This window comes from Cherax quadricarinatus, chromosome 26 (genome assembly GCF_038502225.1).
Source record: "Cherax quadricarinatus isolate ZL_2023a chromosome 26, ASM3850222v1, whole genome shotgun sequence".
NCBI lineage: Eukaryota > Metazoa > Arthropoda > Malacostraca > Decapoda > Parastacidae > Cherax > Cherax quadricarinatus.
Genome location: NC_091317.1, coordinates 7,432,549 through 7,458,144, shown reverse-complemented (window position 1 = coordinate 7,458,144; position 25,596 = coordinate 7,432,549). Strand labels below are relative to the sequence as shown.

General features: G+C 41.4%; 1 protein-coding gene across 2 annotated transcripts in view; it reads left to right on the top strand.

Moving 5' to 3' along the window:
- Positions 1–7,622: 7,622 nt before the first annotated feature.
- Positions 7,623–25,596, top strand: part of LOC128691609 (rho GTPase-activating protein 18-like) — a gene marked incomplete at its 3' end in the record, with an annotated part of 515,474 nt that continues 497,500 nt past the window's right edge. Inside the window, 1 exon segment of one of the 2 annotated variants that reach the window (XM_070088766.1) lies at positions 7,623–8,159. 2 annotated transcript variants of the gene reach the window in all.

Below are 25,596 nucleotides of genomic sequence, written 5' to 3'. Positions count from 1 at the left end.
GTTTTAGCAATACTGACAAATTGTCACCTATATGAATCAATAATAAAAAAAAAACTTTTCTCCAAGTAAGAACTCACTAGCACTTAAAGTTTGAAGACGATATGGAGAAAAATTAACAAGTTATCACACAGAAACCACTATTACAACTCGTTCAACAACATTAACAAATTGTTAGGTAAGACACATATGCAACAGTTAGGTATCTTTATTATGAAACGTTTCGCCTACATAGGCCTTCAGTCAAACTTGAAAGAAGCCTACTGTGTACCTTTCATAATAAAGATACCTAACTGTTGCAATACAACAACACCAATGTTCAAGGTGTCTAAACAATCCAAAACAATATTGACCTTTCATTACGCACAATACACCAATAATGTTAAGAGTTTGAAACCGATCCGAAGAATCAGCTTCAAGTTATGGCACAGAAAGTAATGCAACAATATTTTTTATTAATATTAGCAAATTTCACCCTCACAAAGCCGAATAATAATACAAATCTTGCTTTTGGCCAATAACATTAGTGCTGGATGTTAAGTGCTGGATGTTAAGTGCTGGATGTTTAGTGCTGGATGTTAAGTGCTGGATGTTTAGTGCTGGATGTTAAGTGCTGGATGTTAAGTGCTGGATGTTTAGTGCTGGATGTTTAGTGCTGGATGTTTAGTGCTGGATGTTTAGTGCTGGATGTTAAGTGCTGGATGTTAAGTGCTGGATGTTTAGTGCTGGATGTTTAGTGCTGGATGTTTAGTGCTGGATGTTAAGTGCTGGATGTTAAGTGCTGGATGTGTGCTGGATGTTAAGTGCTGGATGTTAAGTGCTGGATGTTAAGTGCTGGATGTTTAGTGCTGGATGTTTAGTGCTGGATGTTTAGTGCTGGATGTTTAGTGCTGGATGTTAAGTGCTGGATGTTAAGTGCTGGATGTTTAGTGCTGGATGTTAAGTGCTGGATGTTAAGTGCTGGATGTTTAGTGCTGGATGTTTAGTGCTGGATGTTTAGTGCTGGATGTTAAGTGCTGGATGTTTAGTGCTGGATGTTTAGTGCTGGATGTTAAGTGCTGGATGTTTAGTGCTGGATGTTAAGTGCTGGATGTTAAGTGCTGGATGTTAAGTGCTGGATGTTAAGTGCTGGATGTTTAGTGCTGGATGTTTAGTGCTGGATGTTTAGTGCTGGATGTTAAGTGCTGGATGTTTAGTGCTGGATGTTAAGTGCTGGATGTTAAGTGCTGGATGTTAAGTGCTGGATGTTAAGTGCTGGATGTTTAGTGCTGGATGTTAAGTGCTGGATGTTAAGTGCTGGATGTTTAGTGCTGGATGTTTAGTGCTGGATGTTTAGTGCTGGATGTTTAGTGTTGAATATTTAGCCCTGGATATTTTATGCCTATCAAAAAAAATGTTGGGAAGCCAATTTTTTTTTTTTTTTATAAATGGGTGAAATTTCATTTACACAACTTAAAATTATATTGAACTTTTCTTTTAGTTAGATGGGTCAGTGTTTTAAAATTGGAAGCCATACGGAACATGCGCTCTCTGGGTATTGTAAGGTAAAAAAAAAAAGAGCATCGCGCATTTTGAAAATAAAATTGGCAATTCAAAATTCAAAATTCAAAAGTTTTTTCTCTATAAGGATTACAATGCTGAGTTTACAGAATTTGGTTATTGTGTGGTTTACATGTAGTAAAATAATGATTACAGAGTGTACCACTAGAACACCTAGCATGGCTAGGCATTTCGGGCAGACTTAGTTTAATTCTTAATTTTAAAATATTACAAATTATGAGGTAAGTTGGTATTATGGCTAAGTGACTAAATACTAGTTTGTGAGTTTAGCAATGTGAATGTTTTTGTTTTGGCACAGTATATAGTTTCAGTATTGAATTATCACAGGATTCATTATTTTAAGATTGAGATTAATATTTCTGTTTATGGTCAAATGGGTGAGTGAGTGTAAGTGTGAACCACCAGGTGGTATTCGTGTAGTTAGTTGACGGGGTGTATCAGGGAGATAAGATGTTTTCTAATGGTAGTTTTGAAGGAGATGAATGTGTCTGCAGTTCTAGAGTTCTCAGGTAGGGTGTTCCAGATTTTAAGGCCTTTGACATACATTGAATTTTTGTAAAGGTTTAGTCAGACACGGGGAATGTCGTAGAGATGTTTGTGTCTGGTGTTATGCCTGTGGGTTCTGTCACAACTATCAAGAAAGCGTTTTAGGTCATGGTTGATATTGGAGTTTAAGGTCCTGTAGATGTAGATTGCACAGTAGTAAGTGTGGATGTACTGAACAGGGAGTAAGTTTAGATCTTTGAAGAGTGGGGGGGGGTGTTGCCAGGGATGGGATTTAGTGATTATTCTTACTGCAGCTTTTTGTTAGGTTATTATTGGCTTTAGGTGTGTTGCTGCAGTTGATCCCCAAGCACAAATAGCATAGGTGAGGTATGGATAAATAAGTGAGTGGTATAGTGTGAGAAGGGCATTTTGCGGCAAGTAGTATCGTATCTTGGAGAGGATCCCAACCGTTTTGGATACTTTTTTGGTTGTGTGCTGGATATGGGTGCTGAAATTCAGGTTGTTGTCAAGGTATAGGCCTAGGAATTTGCCTTCATTATGTCTGGTAATTAGAGTGTTGTCGATCTTAATGTTAATTTGTGCATCTCCTGCTCTGCTATCAAACATAATATAGAAGGTTTTGTCAGTGTTAAGCGTAAGTTTATTGGCTGTCATCCAAGTCGATATTTTGATCAGCTCCTCGTTAACATTGGTGTTCAGGGTGGCAAGATTAGGGTGAGAGATGATATAAGTCGTGTCGTCAGCAAAGAGAACGGGTTTCAGGTGTTGGGATACGTTTGGAAGATCATTGATGTATATGAGGAAGAGCAGGGGACTTCCCTGCGGAACTCCAGTATCAAGTGGCCGTGTTGTTGATGCTGTGTCTTTAATGGTGACATACTGATATCTATTAGTAAGGTAAGAGTTGAAATAAGCAAGCGCATGGCCTCTTATATCGTAATGGTCAAGTTTGTGGAGTAGGATGTCGTGGTCTACTGTGTCAAATGCTTTTCTTAGGTCAATAAAAATTCCTAGTGGATATTCCTTATTTTCCAACGCTGTGTAAAGCAGATCTAGCATTTTTATGATTGCATCATTAGTGCTTTTATTTTTCCTGAATCCAAATTGGCAGGGGTTGAGTATGTTTTGTGCCGTTATAAATGAATATAGTCTCCTGTGCACGAGTTTCTCAAAGATTTTGGATAGCAATGGTAAGTTTGATATTGGCCTATAGTTGTTTAAGTCTGTAGGGTCACCACCTTTATGTATTGGTGTAACCCTTGCCATCTTGAGTAGTTTCGGGAAGGTGCTAGTTTCTAGTGACTTGTTAAAAAGTAATGAAATAGCATGTGAAAGGACATGGGCCGCTCGCTTGTACAGTAATGGTGGGACATGAGACAGATTCCCTGAGTTATTTTTAAGTGACTTTATAATCTCGGTGACTTCCGTGGGCTCAGTTGGTGCAAGATAGAAGGAATTTGGGAAATTCCCATCTAGGTAGTCCCCAGCATGGGCATTGGTATGTGGGATTTTATTGGCGAGATTAGATCCTATGGTTGAGAAGAAGTCGTTTATCTTGTTAACTGTGTCAGTGGGATGTAGTGGTGTTTCATTAGGTTTAGTTAGGACAATATTCTTGTTTTTTTTCAGTTTGTGGGTCCCTAGAATCTGAGAGAGTGTTTTCCAGGTCTTTTTTTATATCTCCTCTAGTGTCTGTAAATCTACTGGAGTAGTATAGTTGTTTGGCTTTCTTTATTACTTTGGTGAGAACTGATGAATAGTGTTTAAGAATATCTTTGTGTATTAAGCCCTGTCTATATTGCTTTTCATATTGGTGTTTCTTGTCAATGGATTTCAGAATGGTGCTGGTTAGCCATGTGCAACCAAGCCGTTTGTTTGTGATCTGTTTCGTTTTTATAGGACAATGTTTGTTGTATAGTCTAAGTAATTTGCTAAGAAAAATGTCTGTCCAGTCATCAATACCATTGGCCTTGGAGAATTCTGTAGGCCAGTCAACAGTCTCTAGGTCAGCTGTGAACTTCCTTATTGAGGCCTCGTCATGGAGTCTAAATGAGACTTTGTTGTGGTATAAACCTTGGTAATAAATACCGACAAGTTGGTTTAGAAAGACACGTAAGCAAACACTATAACATATTTATTAGAAAACGTTTCGGTCCTGGGACCTTGATCACTTCTAACATACAGAGGTAGGAAGACATTATATATAGGCGGAGAGTGAGGTGTGACGCACGTGACCTGAGGAATGTCATAAGAACATAAGAATGGAGGAACACTGTAGAAGGCCACTTTGTTGTATTCAAGTGGTGGTTTACTAATGTTTGTCAGGAGGAAGGTAGGGTAGTGGTCAGTAGTGCTGTGATTATCCCTGATTTAAGGGGGGCTAGTATATTGGTCCATATGTGGTCTATTATGGTTGCCCTTGTCTCAGTGAGCCTGGTTGGTTTAGTTATTGTTGGTATGAGAAGTGTGTTGTTCATATTGTTGATGAAATCAGTTACAGGCTGATCATCTAGTATGCCAAGGTTGATGTTGAAGTCTCCAGCTAAGAGAAGGTGGTGCTTATTCATTTGTCTGTTTGTTATTAGTGACTTTAATTTCTCACTGAAATTTGGGATGTTTGCGTGAGGTATCCGGTAAATGGCACCGATTGTTATAGGTGTCTTAAGGTTTTTTACAGTAAAATTAGCAAAAATGTATTCCCCATATTCATCACTAAAGCAAGTGGTGCTAATACAAGATAATTGGTTAGAGTAATAGATTGCAATACCACCCCCAACTTGGTTTGTTCTGCAGTTGTGAATTGCTGTGTATCCTGGTAGAGGGTAGATATCTATTGTGTCCTGCTTAAGCCAGGTCTCAGTAAGAATAATGCAGGAGAAGGGTGTCTTTAGTGATTCAAGGAGTGCCAGGAGGTCATCATAGTGCTTGCTTAAGGACCTGATGTTATAGTTAAGAACTGATAGACTTTGAGCAGTGTTCAGGATAGTGCTGGCTTGTGATGCTGTGTAATAAAGGCAGTTACTTTCCAATAGGTTTTGATTGGGTGTCAGATTATGGAGGTTTAGATCAGGGTCAACGTGATCAATCATCTTCTAGGTTTAAATTATGATTATTTATATCCTGAGTTGTGTGTTGAGTTCTAGTACTGATATCTGTAGTGGTGGGAAGTTTGGACAAGTATATAGCTAGAGTATTTTGGTCATATAGAGTATAGTCACTACTACACATAATGAAGTTGATGTTGTCTATGTGTTGTGCTGGAATAAACTAAAGTACAACTAGGTATAAACTAGTAATATAAAAATACAAATTAAAAATAGAACAAGACTCTCACTTGTAATTGCACTAAGGTCTAATATAATGACTTTTGTGGAGTCTATGTTTTGAGCTAGAATGAGCTATAGTACAACTAGGTTTAATCTAATAATATAAAAATACAAATTAAAAATAGCACCAGTCTCTCACTAGTAACTGCACTAAGGTCTAATATAGTGAATTTGGTATTGACTATGTATTGAGCTAGAATGAGCTATAGTACAACTGAGTTTAATCTAATAATATAAAAAAGGCACAAGACTCTCAATTGTAATTGCACTAAGGTGTTATACAAGTTGTTTACAAGAATAAGAGTATAACTAGATTTAAATTGACAGGATAAAATACACAAGTTAAGGTAGCAAAAGAATAATAAAAAAAAAATGATGAAAATAAAAATGGCAATGACTTGGTTATAATATGCTAGTAAGATGGTAGACAGGATAATATAAAAGTTGTAGTTGAAAATACTAGTTTAAAAAAGTGTAGAATAAAAATGGTCAATAAAAGAAGTTTACAATAAGTTTGATCTAAATAGTTTAAAGCAAAATAGGGCAATAATAGGGATTTTAGAATGAAATTGGGCAATTGATAGATCAATAACAATCTTATCTTTGTTGTAAGTGAGAAACATCGCCTCTGAAAGTTTGAAATTGATGAAAAAAAAACATTCTCAAGCTGCCGAATCAAAATCAATTTCTATTTTTAGGTGGTTTTGATGTTCGATGAATTTATTTTTCCCAGGCAACAACATGTATAGATATTTCTCGTTGTTTTATTATGTTTTTAACAATTTAGGGAAACTGAAGGAGTTTCATGCGATATTTGATGTTGTAGATGAATGGTTCAGAGAACCGATACGTTGATAAATTAGACACATGTGCAACTCTTAGGTATTATGTTCAAGATTGATGGACTGACCACATCGATTCAAGGTTGAGGGACTGATTACCTCATTCTCCTCCTGTTCTTCACGATTCTCCTTTGTATGGACTGATTAAGCCACTGTGTGGCGAAACGTTTCCTCAATAAAGATACCCAAGAATTGCACATGTGTCTGATTTATCATATTTGATATGTTTGAGGGCGTGGCAGTGCATGACACACGGAGTCATGCACTCTATGTTATGTCTGTTGTGTCTTGATTTTCTGAGTGTGTTAGTACATACGGTAAATATCTGCAGTGCTTGGGTTAAATTCCAGCTCCCGAGCCTCTTAAAGGTGTTAAATTACAATAGACTTTTTGTATTTGTTGAGCTCCAGCTTCTGGGTTTTTTGGATGGACTGATCTCTACCTCCTATCAGGGTAATAATGGCATACAATATGGAAAAGAAGAGGATTAGAAAGGCGTGTAAGGTGTTGAACACCGGTTTGCTGACTGAGGGACTGATTACCTCGTCTCCCACTCTTTAGTGTATATATTTCTGCAAGACTTATGAACCGATTATCTCATCGTCTGTCTTCGTGTATATTCGTATTAAGTGATAAAGCTGTAACTTCCCGTCTCTTGAAGCTGTGGAGGTACAACTGCCTCATGCAGGAGGTAGAGAGGGCTGGGGTTATGGGATGCGGGGAATACCTCTCTTGGATCACGCAGTGACTGAACAATCTACTATACTGTTAAAGATGGTACACCCTTCAAGAGAGGCGATTTTATACTATCGCTGGGCTCCTGATCCAGGATGTTGAAGTTACCCCTTTCTTTCCCCGAATAAAACTTATTTGCTTCCTAGTTTCCATCTAGCATATGACCCCAACGAGTTTAGCGCTTCCCCAAGAATATAATGATAATGAGTGAAATACAGAAGAAATACAAGGCCCTTTCATCATTGTAAGTTGTTTCAGAGACAAGTTTCACTTTCTGTAATGAACAAGACACCAACATTATAAATTAAGATATGGAAACGTGAAACAACGTAAAAAAAATATATACCGTCATTGAAAAGGAGAAAATTGGCAGAAAGAAAGCCGTGTAGGTCCGTTCCTTGAGCCTGTGGCTGTCAACACAAGTTTCACCTCACTGGGATCACCAATATCTTACCAAACTCCTTCACGCCTTCACTCTACACCATTTTTTTTTTCATTTACCAGTCTAATTCTGTTTTAATGCTATTGTTTATAGATACGCAGCTTAAGCTATACTAGCAGGCAAAATCAAATAAGAAGCTTTTTCTTAAGAAATTGGCAATTGGTAACTTCTTCTCACCTGAGTTACCTCCGTTGAAGAATTTCATTCAGTGCATCGACAAGACGTCTAGAGGGAGGGTGTGTTGCTTCTCTCCATGGACTAGAAAATACTACTGTGTGTGAACTGTGTAACTGTAAAGCATTATTCATCGTGACGTAGGCAGTACCCTAAGGTGCGACAACTATGGTGCTACTGTTGTCCTCTGCTGATGAACTGATGTAGCTAGTAGCAGCAGAAGCTATTAAGATGTGTGTGTGTGAGGGCTAGGTTATCGTGTTAAGAAACAAGTGGATAAAAAAATTGGCGAGAGTTCATCCTTGGAAAATATATCTCTGAGAGCTTCCCTTTGCACTGACGCCTGCAGAAATACCTTCTCAGAAAGGAATACGTCAGATTCTGCATTGTCAAATGTGCCCACGAAAAAGCAGCTGCAGCTCTGTGATATAAATTAAAAGGAACATAATTACTCCAGGATTTTGGATTACTTCGAGGGAGGAATTAACTACAGGACGCATGCAAACGTCCAATTTTATATTCCTTATCTACTTACACATATCTGTAGCGTCACAACTTATCTCCACAGATAACGAGGTGAGTGAAATTGTTTTGACATTGCTGCAGTGTGTGTATTGCCCATTGATTGTGAGTGCGCTTGTGTTCGTGAGCTGGAATATATGAGAGAAATTGTTACAACCATTCTCGAGGCGGGTCGAGTCAACTTGAGGGTGAGTTAGACCTGTCTAGTAAGAGCTAGTACACCTACTACACCATTCTGTTTTATGTTCTTATGCAGAACAGACATCAAAATAACATGACTATAACAATTCGCAACCCACAAATTGGAGATGACGTTTCGGTTCGTTTGGGTTTGAGAGTGGTGTAGGTACCTCGTAGCACAGTGGTAGTACGTTCGGCTCGACCGAAAATACATGGGTCGATCCCTGGGCGAGACGAAACGAATGGGTAAGTAAGTAAGTAAGTAAATTTATTCAGGTATACACAAATACAGTTACATAGAATTATCATACATAGCAGCATATGTGTAGAGAACCTAGGATAACCCAAAAAAGTCAGACAGAGTGACTTATTTCCATTGGGGTCCAATGAGAATCAGCACACTGATAATATAACAATAGTAATATCTTTATTTACTACAAGTACATATATGTACAAGGTATACAGGCCTAGCAGACATCAGTGACATACTACCATATAGAAAGCCGCCTGTTATACAGAGCATTTCGGGCAAATTAGGTCAATTTTGTCCCTAGGTTGCGTTCCACACCAGTCGATTAACACCCAGGTACCTATCTGCTGCTAGGTGAACAGGGATAGCAGGTATCTTAAGGACATATGCCCGAATGTTTCCACCCGTACTACGGATCGGACCACACACCTCAAACCATACCACTGGCGGGGATAGAACCCGCGATCAGAGAGTCTCAAAACTCAAAACTGTCATTACGATTTCGTGAGTCACAGACCTCAGTGTGTGAGCCGAGTGTGTGAGCCGAGTGCGCTAGCGATCAACTACGCTTTCGTGAGTTATCAGATATTATCAACCCTCAAGAGTGTTTATAATTCACTTAATCTTCTTCCAGGGCAAACTAAATTAGTTTCATCTCTAGAATGTGCGGGTTGTGACTGGTCAACTCTCCCTCATGACAGTAATAATAACTTGTGAATGGTCTCATGTAATAGTATCATTAATAATGAACCGCGAAGTAAAACTGTTTAGCAATAGTGTCAAGTAACAACATTCTACTAAAGCATGATTCACGGAATAGCAAGCCAGCACAATTGTTCTTGAAGAGTGCAGCGGGTAATTTCACGTTGGGAACAATGCGCAATAAGTGACAATAACACGCTTGAGCGACTGACCTGAGCCTTCTCCAGCTGCTCAAGCAGACTTTTGCTAGTTTAAACAAAATTGTATAATGGTTGCGAGAGACTTGTCTAGTGGCTCCGAATGACTTGTTAAATGGTTGCTTTTTGAGGTTTTATATATAATGTTATAGGTTACTTGTCGGCCATATTGGACGTGAAGCAGCACAACAGTGTGAGTATACCGCTTAGGTATATTACATTTCTCTCATCTTTATAAATTCTACGATGATTTCTGCTTGTGCTGCTGGACATATAAACTACAATAACTAGGATCTAACATTCTAATAATAATAATTATTATAATAATAATTATAATAATAATAATAATAATTATAATAATTATAATAATAATAATAGAATACAATTGTCTGTGCAGCGAATATTTAATATTTACATTATGTAAATTCTGTTATGTCATCACACCGACCTTGTTTGGTTATAAGTTTTGCTTAATTGATTAAAGTGGGTGGTATATGGTGCGTCAAACCTTCACATCGATTGATAGAGGGATGGATAATGATTTATTGGGTGTACACAGGTGGGTCCTTGAATTTGTTGATGTTTGCAGTTATGAGATGGCCTAGTGTAGCCCCAGGTAGTTAAGAAATAAAACTTTAGGAGCACTGCGGTAGGCCTATTAGTTGGAATGAGGCGGTACGCGAAAACTGAAAACTAACAGCTACAGAAAAAGCAGACCTTTACTTAAATACGACGTTTCACTTGAGTAAGGGTTTATCAATCATTTAACGATGACTCTTGTAAATGAAACGTTGTATTTAATAAAAAATGCTTTCCCGTATACTTGTTTTTGTTAGGTAAGACACATATGCAACAGTTAGATATCTTTATTTCGAAACGTTTCGCCTACACAGTAGGCTTCTTCAGTCGAGTACAGAAAAGTTGATAGAAGCAGAAGATACTTGAAGACGATGTAATCAGTCCATCACCCTTAAAGTTTTGAGGTGGTCAGTCCCTCAGTCTGGAGAAGAGCATTGTTCCGTTGTCTGAAACAATACTTGTTTTTCTTCTAGCAGCCTCAGATACTTGTTACAGACGTGGCCTTGACTCGTCAGGCCGTAAAAACACGACTGTCAACAACTCACGGAACTGACTGATTCATCTCCCATGGTAAGGCTGACCTAAAACTATCAAGCCAAGATGGTAGTGTTTAGCGCTCTCCTGCCAGATTACGGACTAGCTTGCTATGAGTTCCCTGTATACACTGTCTTAACGAAGGATAAAATGAGCAATGTGGGTACTTTCCATTCGATTCCTTTTCAAGTACATCGCCTGAGACGTGATCTACAATATATCTATCAGAGTGTGTTAATATTGGTAGAATTAAGTAAAAGGACACGTGTGCAACTCATGTGACATTTTATTGTGACAACGTTTCGCTCTCCAGGAGCTTTATCAAGCCATTAAAACAATACATGGACACAGAGGGTATATATAGGTTTTGAGTGAGGTGTAGTACTAGTGGAGGTAGTAGTAGTAGTGAAGATAGTAATAGTAGTGATACACATGGTGGAAAAGTCAGCTGGTACATAAGTAAAAAGGTTATAAAAGCGATGTACCAGTTGACTTATCCACCACGTGTATGACTGCTACTACTACTCCACTATTACTGCAGCTCACTCAAAACCTATATATACCCTCTGTGTCCATGTATTGTTTGTAACTGCTTGACAAAGTTCCTGGAGAGCGAAAAGTTGCCACAAAATGTCAAATTAGTTGCACTTGCATCCTTTTACTTAAAATATTTCAAAGTGAGTGTGATATACACACTGCTATATTAGCATCCCCCAACTTTATATAACAGGTTGCAAGGCATCTGCTAACTTTTCAAAAAGCTGTCAACAATTTAGACGCGATTAAGTTGTAAGTAACTATGACATGGCAGTTCGTCTTGTATAGAGACGCATGAGCCATCACCAGCCTCTCCTAATTATAAGTCAGGTTGTGCGCAGGATCCGTCAGGACTAACTTTACTTACAATGCATAAATACCTTGTACGTAGGAGAGAGAAAAACTTATGACGACGTTACCGTCCAACTTGGACCATTCACAAGTCAGACCGAAACGTCCGTCACTAGTGTGACTTGTGAATGATCCAAGTCGGACCGAAACGTCGTCCTAAGCTATTCTTTCTCCAGTGTGAGGGTTATTTGTGTGTTCCAATCTTTTTATTCTTCCAATAACTATTTTCTTTATTTTCGGTTTAATATTTAACCCAAGGTAACTCAAATGAAACTGTTTGGTTACTATTATCGGTAAGGTGATGTTTCAACTCATTGCGGCTGACTTATTTCTATAAAACTGGCTGAAAGTTATTTACATGCTAACTGTGTTTGTAAAATTATCTAGAAAAAGACACTCCCCATAGTAAGTTTATTTAGGCACAGGTACACACAAGTATAATTATCATATATTGGGTAAATTACCGAGGATAACCCAAAGAAGTCAGATAAGTGACTTATTTCCATTATACAGAATAACTGAAATGTCTATGAACAGTGAACCCTGGAATGGTTACTGTTTATTTGTGATTTTGACTACAAAATGTCATAATGTTTTCTTGTTTTGTAAAAATACGTGAGACGGGAACATTGAACTGTTAACACCAAGCTCTTAGAAAACGTGTCGCGTACTTTCTGGACGAGGTAGAACTATAGAAGACTCAGTTACTTAGAGAGTGGAGGTTACTAGTACCAGCTACGCAGAGAGTGGAGGTTACTAGTACCAGCTACGTAGAGAGTGGAGGTTACTAGTACCAGCTACGCAGAGAGTGGAGGTTACTAGTACCAGCTACGTAGAGAGTGGAGGTTACTAGTACCAGCTACGCAGAGAGTGGAGGTTACTAGTACCAGCTACGCAGAGAGTGGAGGTTACTAGTACCAGCTACGCAGAGAGTGGAGGTTACTAGTACCAGCTACGTAGAGAGTGGAGGTTACTGGTACCAGCTACGCAGAGAGTGGAGGTTACTGGTACCAGCTACGCAGAGAGTGGAGGTTACTAGTACCAGCTACGCGAGAGTGGAGGTTACTAGTACCAGCTACGTAGAGTGGAGGTTACTAGTACCAGCTACGTAGAGTGGAGGTTACCAGTACCAGCTACGTAGAGAGTGGAGGTTACCAGTACCAGCTACGTAGAGTGGAGGTTACTAGTGCCAGTGTTCCTCCTTTCTTACGTTCTTATGTACTAGACAGAAAGCTGTGAAAATGGTGGTTCTTGTTTTTCTCTCTCCTGTGAATCATTGCATGTCTTAAAGAAGTGTTAATGTAAACAGGTGCGCCTACTCAGCTAGCTCCTTAAGTAGGCCAAAAAAAAAAAAAAATACCTCCGACTATTAACTACCTTGTACGAGTAACCAAGGAAAGCCAAGTACTGTGGCTTATTTCCCCCGAGGTCCTCTCCAACTGCATACTACTGTGAGTATTGTTTCATCGTGGGTAGAATTCTTCCCTATTGTGCTTGCATAATTAAAATTTATTAGTACTGCAACACAACTCTTGTTCTTACCTAGTTGTACTTGCTTGGGTCGATTCATAACTCCTTGTCTGAGCCAGATCATATTTACTCTTGAAGCTGTGTATAGTGTCTACCTCTACCACCTCGTGTGCATTTGTTCATTCTACTCACTACCCAATGAGTGAAAAAAGTACTTCCTGTGGTTGTTATGGCTCATAACAACCCTTAGCTACTATGTGTGTTCCTTGTATTAACTGCTTTAATAAATTCAAGCCATACGAGCATAATTATTATTATTATTATTATTATTATTATTATTATTATTATTATTATTATTATTATTATTATTATTATTATTAAGTGGCAGGAGTACTTAGAACTGAGTCATATAAACAGTGGTTAATTACAAATGTCATTTGAGGTGATAGATAAATTTATATATTAAAACAAACTAATTATACTCCTTGCTAGCAGATTCGTTTGTGTACGGAATGAGGTAATTATTTTATAGTTGAGCAGACTAGTAATAATTCTTAGTTTAACTTCGCTAATGATTGCTGCGTTCACTAACTGCTTTTATTAACATTATTCATTTGAAAAATCAATACTTATAATGATAATTGCAGTTATAATACGGATGCTTCTACTCACTCGTTATATATGATAATTTATAATTTCATAATTAAAAAAATACAAAAAATGTATTGGAAAGTCTTGTTAATTTATATTTGAATTGATGAGTACATTCCTCAAGCCTCACAACCAGACAGCCTCACAACCAGACAGCCTCACAACCAGGCAGCCTCACAACCAGGCAGCCTCACAACCAGTCAGCCTCACAACAAGGCAGCCTCACAACCAGGCAGCCTCACAACCAGTCAGCCTCACAACCAGGCAGCCTCACAACCAGGCAGCCTCACAACCAGGCAGCCTCACAACCAGGCAGCCTCACAACCAGGCAGCCTCACAACCAGTCAGCCTCACAACCAGGCAGCCTCACAACCAGGCAGCCTCACAACCAGGCAGCCTCACAACCAGACAGTCTCACAACCAGACAGCCTCACAACCAGACAGTCTCACAACCAGACAGCCTCACAACCAGGCAGCCTCACAACCAGGCAGCCTCACAACCAGTCAGCCTCACAACCAGGCAGCCTCACAACCAGACAGCCTCACAACCAGACAGTCTCACAACCAGACAGCCTCACAACCAGTCAGCCTCACAACCAGGCAGCCTCACAACCAGGCAGCCTCACAACCAGGCAGCCTCACAACCAGGCAGCCTCACAACCAGGCAGCCTCACAACCAGGCAGCCTCACAACCAGGCAGCCTCACAACCAGGCAGCCTCACAACCAGGCAGCCTCACAACCAGGCAGCCTCACAACCAGACAGCCTCACAACCAGACAGTCTCACAACCAGACAGCCTCACAACCAGGCAGCCTCACAACCAGACAGCCTCACAACCAGGCAGCCTCACAGCCAGACAGCCTCACAACCAGGCAGCCTCACAGCCAGACAGCCTCACAACCAGACAGCCTCACAACCAGAGTCTCACAACCAGACAGCCTCACAACCAGGCAGCCTCACAACCAGACAGTCTCACAACCAGACAGCCTCACAACCAGACAGCCTCACAACCAGGCAGCCTCACAGCCAGGCAGCCTCACAACCAGCCTCACAATCAGACAGCCTCACAACCAGACAGCTTCACAACCAGCCTCACAAGCAGACAGCCTCACAAGCAGACAGCCTCACAACCAGACAGCCTCACAACCAGACAGCCTCACAACCAGACAGCCTCACAACCAGACAGCCTCACAACCAGACAGCCTCTCAACCAGACAGCTTCACAACCAGCCTCACAAGCAGACAGCCTCACAACCAGACAGCCTCACAACCAGACAGCTTCACAACCAGACAGCTTCACAACCAGCCTCACAACCAGACAGCCTCACAACCAGGCAGCCTCACAACCAGCCTCACAACCAGACAGCCTCACAACCAGACAGCCTCACAACCAGACAGCCTCACAACCAGACAGCCTCACAACCAGACAGCCTCACAACCAGACAGCTTCACAACCAGACAGCCTCACAACTAGACAGCCTCACAACTAGACAGCCTCACAACCAGACAGCTTCACAACCAGACAGCTTCACAACCAGACAGCCTCACAACTAGACAGCCTCACAACCAGACAGCCGCACAACAAGACAGCCTCACAACCAGACAGCTTCACAACCAGCCTCACAACCAGACAGCCTCACAACCAGACAGCCTCACAACCAGACAGCCTCACAACCAGACAGCCTCACAACCAGACAGCCTCACAACCAGACAGCTTCACAACCAGACAGCCTCACAACTAGACAGCCTCACAACTAGACAGCCTCACAACCAGACAGCTTCACAACCAGACAGCTTCACAACCAGACAGCCTCACAACTAGACAGCCTCACAACCAGACAGCCGCACAACCAGACAGCCTCATAACCAGACAGCTTCACAACCAGCCTCACAACCAGACAGCCTCACAACCAGACAGCCTCACAACCAGACAGCCTCACAACCAGACAGCCTCACAACCAGACAGCCTCACAACCAGACAGCCTCACAACTAGACAGCCTCACAACCAGACAGCCTCACAACCAGACAGCTTCACAACCAGACAGCCTCACAACCAGACAGCCTCACAACCAGACAGCCTCACAACCAGACAGCCTCACAACCAGACATACTCACAACCAGACAGCCTCACAACCAGATAGCTTCACAACCAGACAGCCTCACAACCAGACAACCACACAACCAGACAGCTTCACAACCAGACAGCCTCACAACCAGACAGCCTCACAACCAGACAGCTTCACAACCAGACAGCCTCACAACCAGACAGCCTCACAACCAGACAGCCTCACAACCAGACAGCCTCACAACTAGACAGCCTCACAACCAGACCGCCTCACAACCAGACAGCCTCACAACCAGACAGCTTCACAACCAGACAGCCTCACAACCAGACAGCCTCACAACCAGACAGCCTCACAACCAGACAGCCTCACAACCAGACAGCCTCACAACTAGACAGCCTCACAACTAGACAGCCTCACAACCAGACAGCCTCACAACCAGACAGCCTCACAACCAGACAGCCTCACAACCAGACAGCCTCACAACCAGACAGCCTCACAACCAGACAGCCTCACAACCAGACAGCCTCACAACCAGACAGCCTCACAACCAGATAGCTTCACAACCAGACAGCCTCACAACCAGACAGCTTCACAACCAGACAGCCTCACAACCAGACAGCCTCACAACCAGACAGCCTCACAACCAGACAGCCTCACAACCAGACAGCCTCACAACCAGATAGCTTCACAACCAGACAGCCTCACAACCAGACAGCTTCACAACCAGACAGCCTCACAACCAGACAGCTTCACAACCAGACAGCCTCACAACCAGACAACCACTCTTCATAATTTTACTTAACATAAACCACGGAAATGTAAAAGCATAAATAGGCATGTGAAACTGAAGCCTCTTAAATACTATGCACTCTGACAGGCATGTTCCTCATGACGTCTCATGAACCATACCACGGGTAGGGTTTGAACCCGCGGTCAGAGAATCTGAAAACTACAGACCGTCGTATGGTATGGTTTGTTTGCACTCGTGTCATTACGATCTCATGAACGTGTAGACGGGACAGGACAGGACGGGACAGGATGGGACAGGACAGGACGGGACAGGACGGGACAGGACAGGATGGGACAGGATGGGACAGGACAGGACGGGACAGGACAGGACGCTCTAACAAGCTTCTCCTTACATTCACTTCACACTTTATTGTATTTTCCTAACTCTTAGTTCTGAAAACATGAGTATATAAGAAAGAAGGAGCACTGGAGCAGACTCACTGGCCCATGCTAGGCACCGCCTAACATCGGCCCTTCACCGTTTCCAATTTGGGCTCGAGTGAAACTGACCAGCCTAGTATTAGCCAATAGGCCTACTGCGGTGCTCTTATGTTCTTAATATAGAAGGCCTAGTCCGAGACCGGACTGCAGACACGATGATCTCCGTAAATATTAAGATAAATAGTGGGAAATACAGTGTAAGCCATAATTTATAATTATTAACATTACAGGACGGTGCTGACTTACGAAAAGGAATTTAGAAAATGGATTCAAGTCTTGTGAGATGGCTTGCGCAGTTTTAGAGGAGAGAGAAAAGGATGACCAAGAGGGTGTATAAGCCTGGGGTGTCTGGAAAGAATAGGTCGTCCCAAGGAAGGGTTGGAGGGAAGGGGGTAAAAGAGGTTTTGAACGCTAGGAGCTTAAGCATCCAACAGGCTTGTGTGAGCGCGTTAGATGGAAGCGGAGATAAGTGATCTCCATGCTTAAATTGACTTGCTGTTGAAGTACGATCAAGGTAACGTGAAGGGATTCAGTGAAGCAGGTTAAGTAGGATGTAAGAGTGTGATTGCCGTGGTTTGGAGGGTCATCTGAACTGTGTTATTGAAAGAGAATCCTCTCCAAGGCGAGTCTTGTGATTCTAATGAAGGGGTCTTAAGCCAGGTAAATGGAGCTACCTTTGTCTTCCTTGGCTCAAGTCGAATAATCCTACTCTTCAAACGCTTTATGACCCCAGTGGGTTTAGTGCTCCCTCATGAGTGTAATAAAAAATTGAACAACGACAGGAACTTCAGAACAAGAAATCACTGCAGTCAACGACAGACCTATATCATCAGTTGAAAACATAATAGAAGACAGTAGTAGGCGTACTGGTCCATGCCTGGCAGGTGATACACACTCATGCTGCTTTGTGGATTTGTCTAAGGATAAATCCATGGATTGCAAAGAAAAATACACACATTGAAAAAAAAAAGTTTCTCTATCCTCCATCTGTGTGGCAGCCCGCCAGCGACCGTGGCCACAGGTCTCAACCTGAACAGAAACACAACATAAACAATCACCCATCAATCACAATATCAGCTGTGTTTATAACCAGTAACAATCACTTAAGCAGCCATTACTGACATCCTCAGCACTACCAACAATCTCTAGATAAATTGCCATTGTTGTCACAGCTCACAGCAGACCCTGCAGCGATCCACAGAAAAAGCATTCACGAGAACTTTCACTGCTGAAATATATAATTATCTTAGCGGAGATACACCTTCCATCTCAACAGGTGCTCACCAGCGGTGAAGCCTCCTGACACCTGATGCTTCTGTTTTCCTAGCAATAAATAGATGCACGAGGGTTAGTTAACACTTATGGGTCTCATCCTGGAAGAGACGACTTAAAAGACGCCAGTGAAATTAAGCCACACTATGTGGCTTTCTTGGGTTATTATAGAAATGGTAAACAAAACGGACATGAGAAATTAGACACGTGTGCAATACCTGGGTATCTTCAGTTGAAGACGTCGCTAATGGTGGGTTCTCAGTGTAATACAGAGATGAAAAACGTAGACAGTAGAAGACGAGGTCGTCCCTCAGCCTGGAAGCCGGTGATCAAATCAACATACTCAGATATTGCACGTGTCTTAATTCTTATCCTGGGATATCCTTTCTGAATTAATAATGAGAAGAAAGTCATCAAGAAGCAACACAACCTTAAAGACAAAAACAGCATTCATGTCACTAATGCTTTTATATTCACTGCAGCAGTGTCAACAGCGAGTAACAAAAGTCATCGTCGCCATAACGAAAGATACATCTATTACCAAAAAAAATTAAACTGACATATTTTTATTTTATTTATGGGAAAACTCGAAATAAATCTGACCCTCAGGAAAGAGGCGCTACCTTTAATTTTTTAGATCAAGGTCCCTTCACCATCAAAAACATCCTCTTGAAGGACACACAAAGATAAAACTCGCATCTGCACAGGATCTACACAATGATTTAGAGATTCACTGGCCAGTTGGCAGTGTTGCCAGTCCAACAGAAAGTAAGAAAGTAAAAACACTACATACAGACGGGACAAAGTCAACCTCATAGTTTGTCCAGGATCTTGGTTAATCTTGTCCCACCAAAACTGCGACCAGGTGATGTCGGTTATGGATAAAGACAATTATGTACACTTTAGGGCATTAAAGAAAACTAACTGAAGAAGACACTTTTATTTTAATAATTGACTTGAACTATACACAAGGTTCTCTGTCTACATCACGTTGATATCACCATATCCTTTACTGTCTCGAATATATTAATTACCTCTATATTTGACTGATGAAGCCTTCTGCACAGGCGAAATGTCTGGGTATTTAAATGTACATAAATGGTATACAATACCTACGAGTTGATCAGTTTCCTCAGGATTATCTCTATAGATAGGTGCAGCTTCCAATTTTCGTCCACATGTTACAATACAATACAAAGACATTATGTGAAGAATTATATACAAAAGATGAGGTAATCAGAGTGGAGCTGGTGAAGAGCATCTCTGATTGCTAAACGTCTACAAATAAACATACCCAAATGTTGCACATGTTTCTAATTCTTTATCAGATGACGTAAATATTCCACACGTGAAATGTTTATCTATTTGTGGGTATTTATACGATTAATGTAATGATTCCATTCACAACCTGACGTCAGTGAGTTCCTGACATCTCCCAGCAGGCTAGGACCATGCACGCGCTGTACCTGACATTGTCCCAGCTATATACGCTGTATATACTCGTCTACTATTGTCTCAGTTTCAACACCTTTAATTAACCCCTTTACCGAATTAATAAAGCCACTGGTTGGCGAAACGTCTTCAAAATAAAGATACCCATGCGTTGCACATTTGTCTGATCAATTTCTGTGCTCTGATTATCGGACTGACAAACCTCCAAATGTGCGAGACAGTTTCGTAATAAATGTGTTAGTGGTGCACTAACTTGTGGTTAATGGTGCACTTACGTCTTATTGACCTACTTGTCGGTATATGATACCATCCTTGACTAACGGAGACCAATTAATTGCTCTCTTATTTATGTTATTAAAAATGATTACTCATTAAGTACCATCACGTGTGATCTTTTGTTGCCACAGAGGATGCCCTTAGTGAAGAGGTTTACACAGTGTGGCCTCGTAAAACAGCTCTTATGTACCATTATTCTCTCATCTCCCCGTGATGTTTGCCTTCTCGTTCGCGAAGAACAATTACACAGTCTCAGAACTGGAGTCGTCAAGTCAGTGCTCCAGACTGGTAAAAAATGTCTGTTATTTAATTAGTATTATTATTATTACTGTTATATTTAATTGAAAGATTAAGCCCCTGTGGGTCGTTCAGTGGAAGGCGTGGTGCAGCTTGAGTAATTGATTTAAGATTCTGAGACTAAAGTCGCCATGCACATCATGACTTGAAGCTCAACACGTACGTCGCTAAGACAAAAAATTTGCACTGTGTACTGTTTTTCCTAAGTATACGAGTCTACATTCAGGTTATCGGCTGCTTCCACCCCTGTTTAAGAGTCCACAAACTTTTCGCTACAAGGGCCACATTGTATATGTTACACATTTTCACGGGCCAAAGGAAAAAATCAGTCTTATAAATAAATATAAATGAGTGAATAAGTTTAATTTGGATTCTTTTTGTAATCATCATGATATGATTCAGAACAAAAGAGAAATGTGACAATTGCGAAGAAACAATACTGTGCTTACACTGAGAAATAATGTATAATGAGTAAAAATGTCAAACATAAACCAATGGTCTAACAGTATATTCAGTTATTGAACTGAAGATGGGAAAAGATGACACAAGATTAATTTGCACAAGATTAATGGGTATGATGGAACTGGTTTTTTAATTTTAAAATATTGGTGAATTGAGGCTTCAAGCTTGATGAGCCAATTATTAGAATAAATTTTAAATGATCATCAGATAAATTTGTGCTATATTTGGACTTGATATACTTCATTTTTTTGAAAGTATTTGTTCACAAAGGTACGTTGTGCCGGAAACTGATACGAATCCACAAATATCTTCGAATTTGGAAACTGTTCAAACTGTGAAGATATGAAAAAAACTGGATCAGATTTCCTTCTTAATATTGTTCTTTCATCATGTCATCTGACTGCAGATCAATAATTTCCATTTCAAACTGACTTGGGTGTTTTAACATTGCAATCAAATGAATTTTGAAACGGCTTTATTTCATCTGTTTTTCTATCAAGATCAGAAAATTGTTTCTGAAATTATTTTTGCAAGTCATTAATAATTTCTGTTGCAAATGAAGAAGAAAATTCTGCTTCAGTTTCTTCATGAAATTTTTCACAACCTGGGAAATGAACCAAGTTAGAAACTTTCACCTGTCTTCATATGGCATCAGTTTTGCCCTGAATGTCTTGACATGTGTGAATAGATCACAAATCAAATTTGTTTCACCTTGCAACTTCAGATACAGTTGATTCATATGACTCGTCACATCTGCAAAAAATGTCAATTTCTAGAGCCAGTCAGCGTTTGATAAAAGTGGTTCAGGTCGATTCTTCTCTGTGAGAAATTAATCAGTTTCCTTTCTAAGCTGAAAGAACCATGATAGAACCTTTCCACAACTAAGCCATCAAACTGTTGTACAATAATACAAGTCAACGAACTCAGAATCAGTTTCTTTCAGAAAATCACTAAACTGGCTTCAGAACGCAACACATATCCACATATTTTCCGCACAATGCTTGCTGATGAATAACACAATATAGAAAGTAGAAACATGGGCTTGAGAATCCACCATCTTCACAACTTTTTGTGATTTGTTCAACCAAATCTTTATCCACCTCAGTAATATTCTTTCCTCCACCAATTGTCACGCATTACAATTTATCCCACTCTAGGATATATTCTAAAACAGTTGTTTAATTTTTTTGGAAAATGTCTTCTCCGGTTCCTGTGCTGTGCATTGATACTAATATTTTGTGTGACATCATTTATTTCATCAAGTGTGAAAGAATAAGCTGAAAATTTCGTGCTTTGTCTGCAGTTCGATGAAATATATTGCTTCATATATCCACAGTTCTGCGAGCAGCAATATTTGGTTGAAGATTATGAACAGATTTTCTTTTTTTAGGTGTAACTCTCCCATTGCTTCTATCATACACTCGTTGATTACATCTCCATCGCTGAATGGCTCTCCTCGTTTAGCTAACACATAAGCTACTTTATAACTGGTCTTGATTAAAGCTTCATTTTCAACTCTCTTCTGCATAAAAAAAAACTTGTTGGGAAAGCAATTTGCGATGCATTGATTCAGATTTTTCCGAACACTGTTCCTGTGAATTGTGAATAACCTGGTTTTTTATGTTTGGTCTCATAGTACCGACGTACATTGTACTCCTTCAAAACTGCAACAGTTTCGTGACACACAACACACAAGGCTTTATCATCCGCTCATACAAAGAAGTACTTTACGTCCCATTCTTCATTAACCAGGCGGCACTCACTCTACACTGGTCTTTTCCCTTAGAACTAAAATTTGAACAAATTTTGACATATTAATTGTTTTAACAAAATCCTTAATTTTAAGTGACTGAAAAAGAGGGTTTATTAATTTTACTATTTATAAATATTTCAAGTTGCTGCGTGCAGCATTAAATCTTGTGGCGGGCCGCAAGTGGCCCGTGGGCCACAGTTTGAAGACCAGTGGTCTAGAGACTGGAGACAGAGGTGGTACAGGACCCAACAGTGATCACTGTTGACCGCCACTTTGTGACTGATCTCCACTCAAATTGTACCTCAGTTATGCCTTCAATCTGTCTTCTATCAACCAATCCTCGGTCCAACCCAACCCTTCAAGTACGGTACATTGATCCTTGTGAAAGACGTTCTTGATCCAAGGAGTTTTCGCTTCTATTACCTTCCAATGAGCAGTATAACCTCTACGGGTTTAGTGGTTTTATATATAAAGCTGGCCACGCAAATGGAAAAATTGTAAAATCGTTAGTTTTTATCCAGTGGAGTTAAAAGATCACTCTTGTCGAGAACAAAACTGAACAGACGCTGCCTGGAGAGTGACACAGACGACCAAGCCTCATACATAAACAAACAAAACAAACTTTATTTCTTTCTGCAGTGTACAAAATGTAGTTTACATGTAATAAAACATTGTGAAGCACAAAGCCACTAGCATGCGGATCATGGGTGGACGGAACTCTAACCCATGACGGGCAAGTCCTAAAACTTACGGTGCTGAAGACTGTATATTAGAATCATTGGTACCACATTGTCTCTTTCCTTGGCCTCTCAAGTTATTAAATTTATTATCTCTACCCGGTCTATTCTTCGTGATATGTTCAGTTTGTTTAGTGGATTTCTCCTCTCGATGACTGGGTCTCCCATCACTCACGTTCACAGTGTGTGCTTCCATCACTGCAACTGATACCCGTTATAGTCACTGTTACGAGGAAGAGGAAGAAAGAAGTGCTGCATGGGAAGCTCAGTGGCAGCACGCACAGTGAGGCCAGACAAACACCCGATGCGACTTAGCCGAACCGACATGGCTGATGTGAAGGTCTGGCTACAACAGCGCCTCTCGTCCCGTTCCTGCCTCTCACTCTCTTGCTGTTACCGATGCTTCGCGGTTTTAACGGGATTTAACGGGAACCTCAGCGCTACTGACACTTTCCAACTGGAGCTCCTCCCGCTGATACGGTTTAACGATAGACTGCTTCTATTATTGTGTTGCATGTCTGAGCTGCTGCTTCCACTAACAGCTCAGTTATTGTTGACGCCGAAACTAGAGGTGTTTCAACAGTTTATGAAGTTGTCAACACAGACATTAAACATGAGTGTTACAGCTGCAAATACCACTTTCCCTTCCTCTTCATTCTTGGCTCCTGCTGACGACGACACAACAAAGGGAATGTTGAAATGAGCTTGCATATTACCGCCTAATTTGCATACAAGGCCTATAAAATATAGTGTAAGGCACTTTCAAATTTCCTTATTCAGTTTTTTTTTTCACTCCCATTGTTCATTTTTCTTATTCTCTCCTTATTTTTGTCAGTGTTTTATTCATTTGTGTCTGCACTTGAACGATGAATTCTGGTTTAAGAGAGACGATGATTATTAACCTTGGAGGGATATTAACCCAGGCTATCCCATGGAGGGATATTAACCCAGGCTATCCCATGGAGGGATATTAACCCAGGCTATCCCATGGAGGGATATTAACCCAGGCTATCCCATGGAGGGATATTAACCCAGGCTATCCCATGGAGGGATATTAACCCAGGCTATCCCATGGAGGGATATTAACCCAGGCTATCCCATGGAGGGATATTAACCCAGGCTATCCCATGGAGGGATATTAACCCAGGCTATCCCATGGAGGGATATTAACCCAGGCTATCCAATGGAGGGATATTAACCCAGGCTATCCCATGGAGGGATATTCATCCAGGCTACCCCATGGAGGGATATTAACCTAGGCTATCCCATGGAGGGATATTAACCTAGGCTATCCCATGGAGGGATATTAACCCAGGCTACCTCATGGAGGGATATTAACCCAGGCTATCCCATGGAGGGATATTAACCCAGGCTATCCCATGGAGGGATATTAACCCAGGCTATCCCATGGAGGGATATTAACCCAGGCTATCCCATGGAGGGATATTAACCCAGGCTATCCCATGGAGGGATATTAACCCTGGCTACCCCATGGGGGGATATTAACCCAGGCCAGCCCATGGGGGGATATTAACCCAGGCCAGTCCATGGAGGTGTATTAACCCAGGCCAGCCCATGGGGGATATTAACCCAGGCCAGCCCATGGGGGGATATTAACCCAGGCCAGCCCATGGGAGGATATTAACCCAGGCCAGTCCATGGAGGAGTATTAACCCAGGCCAGCCCATGGAGGAGTATTAACCCAGGCCAGTCCGTGGAGGAGTATTAACCCAGGCCAGCCCATGGGGGATATTAACCCAGGCCAGTCCATGGAGGAGTATTAACCCAGGCCAGCCCCTGGAGGAGTATTAACCCAGGCCAGTCCGTGGAGGAGTATTAACCCAGGCCAGTCCATGGAGGAGTATTAACCCATGCCAGCCCATGGAGGAGTATTAACCCAGGCCAGTCCGCGGAGGAGTATTAACTCAGGCCAGTCCATGGAGGTGTATTAACCCAGGCCAGCCCATGGGATATTAACACAGGCCAGCCCATGGGAGGATATTAACCCAGGCCGGTCCATGGAGGAGTATTAACCCAGGCCAGCCCATGGAGGAGTATTAACCCAGGCCAGCCCATGGGGGGATGTTAACCCAGGCCAGCCCATGGAGGAGTATTAACCCAGGCCAGTCCGTGGAGGAGTATTAACCCAGGCCAGTCCGTGGAGGAGTATTAACCCAGGCCAGCCCATGGAGGAGTATTAACCCAGGCCAGTCCGTGGAGGAGTATTAACCCAGGCCAGTCCGTGGAGGAGTATTAACCCAGGCCAGCCCATGGAGGAGTATTAACCCAGGCCAGCCCGTGGAGGAGTATTAACCCAGGCCAGTCCGTGGAGGAGTATTAACCCAGCCCAGTCCATGGAGGAGTATTAACCCAGGCCAGTCCGTGGAGAAGTATTAATCCAGGCCAGCCCATGGAGGAGTATTAACCCAGGCCAGCCCATGAAAGCCAGGCAGTATAGCTTCCTGGAGGGATAACCCAGGCTCACCAATAAAGC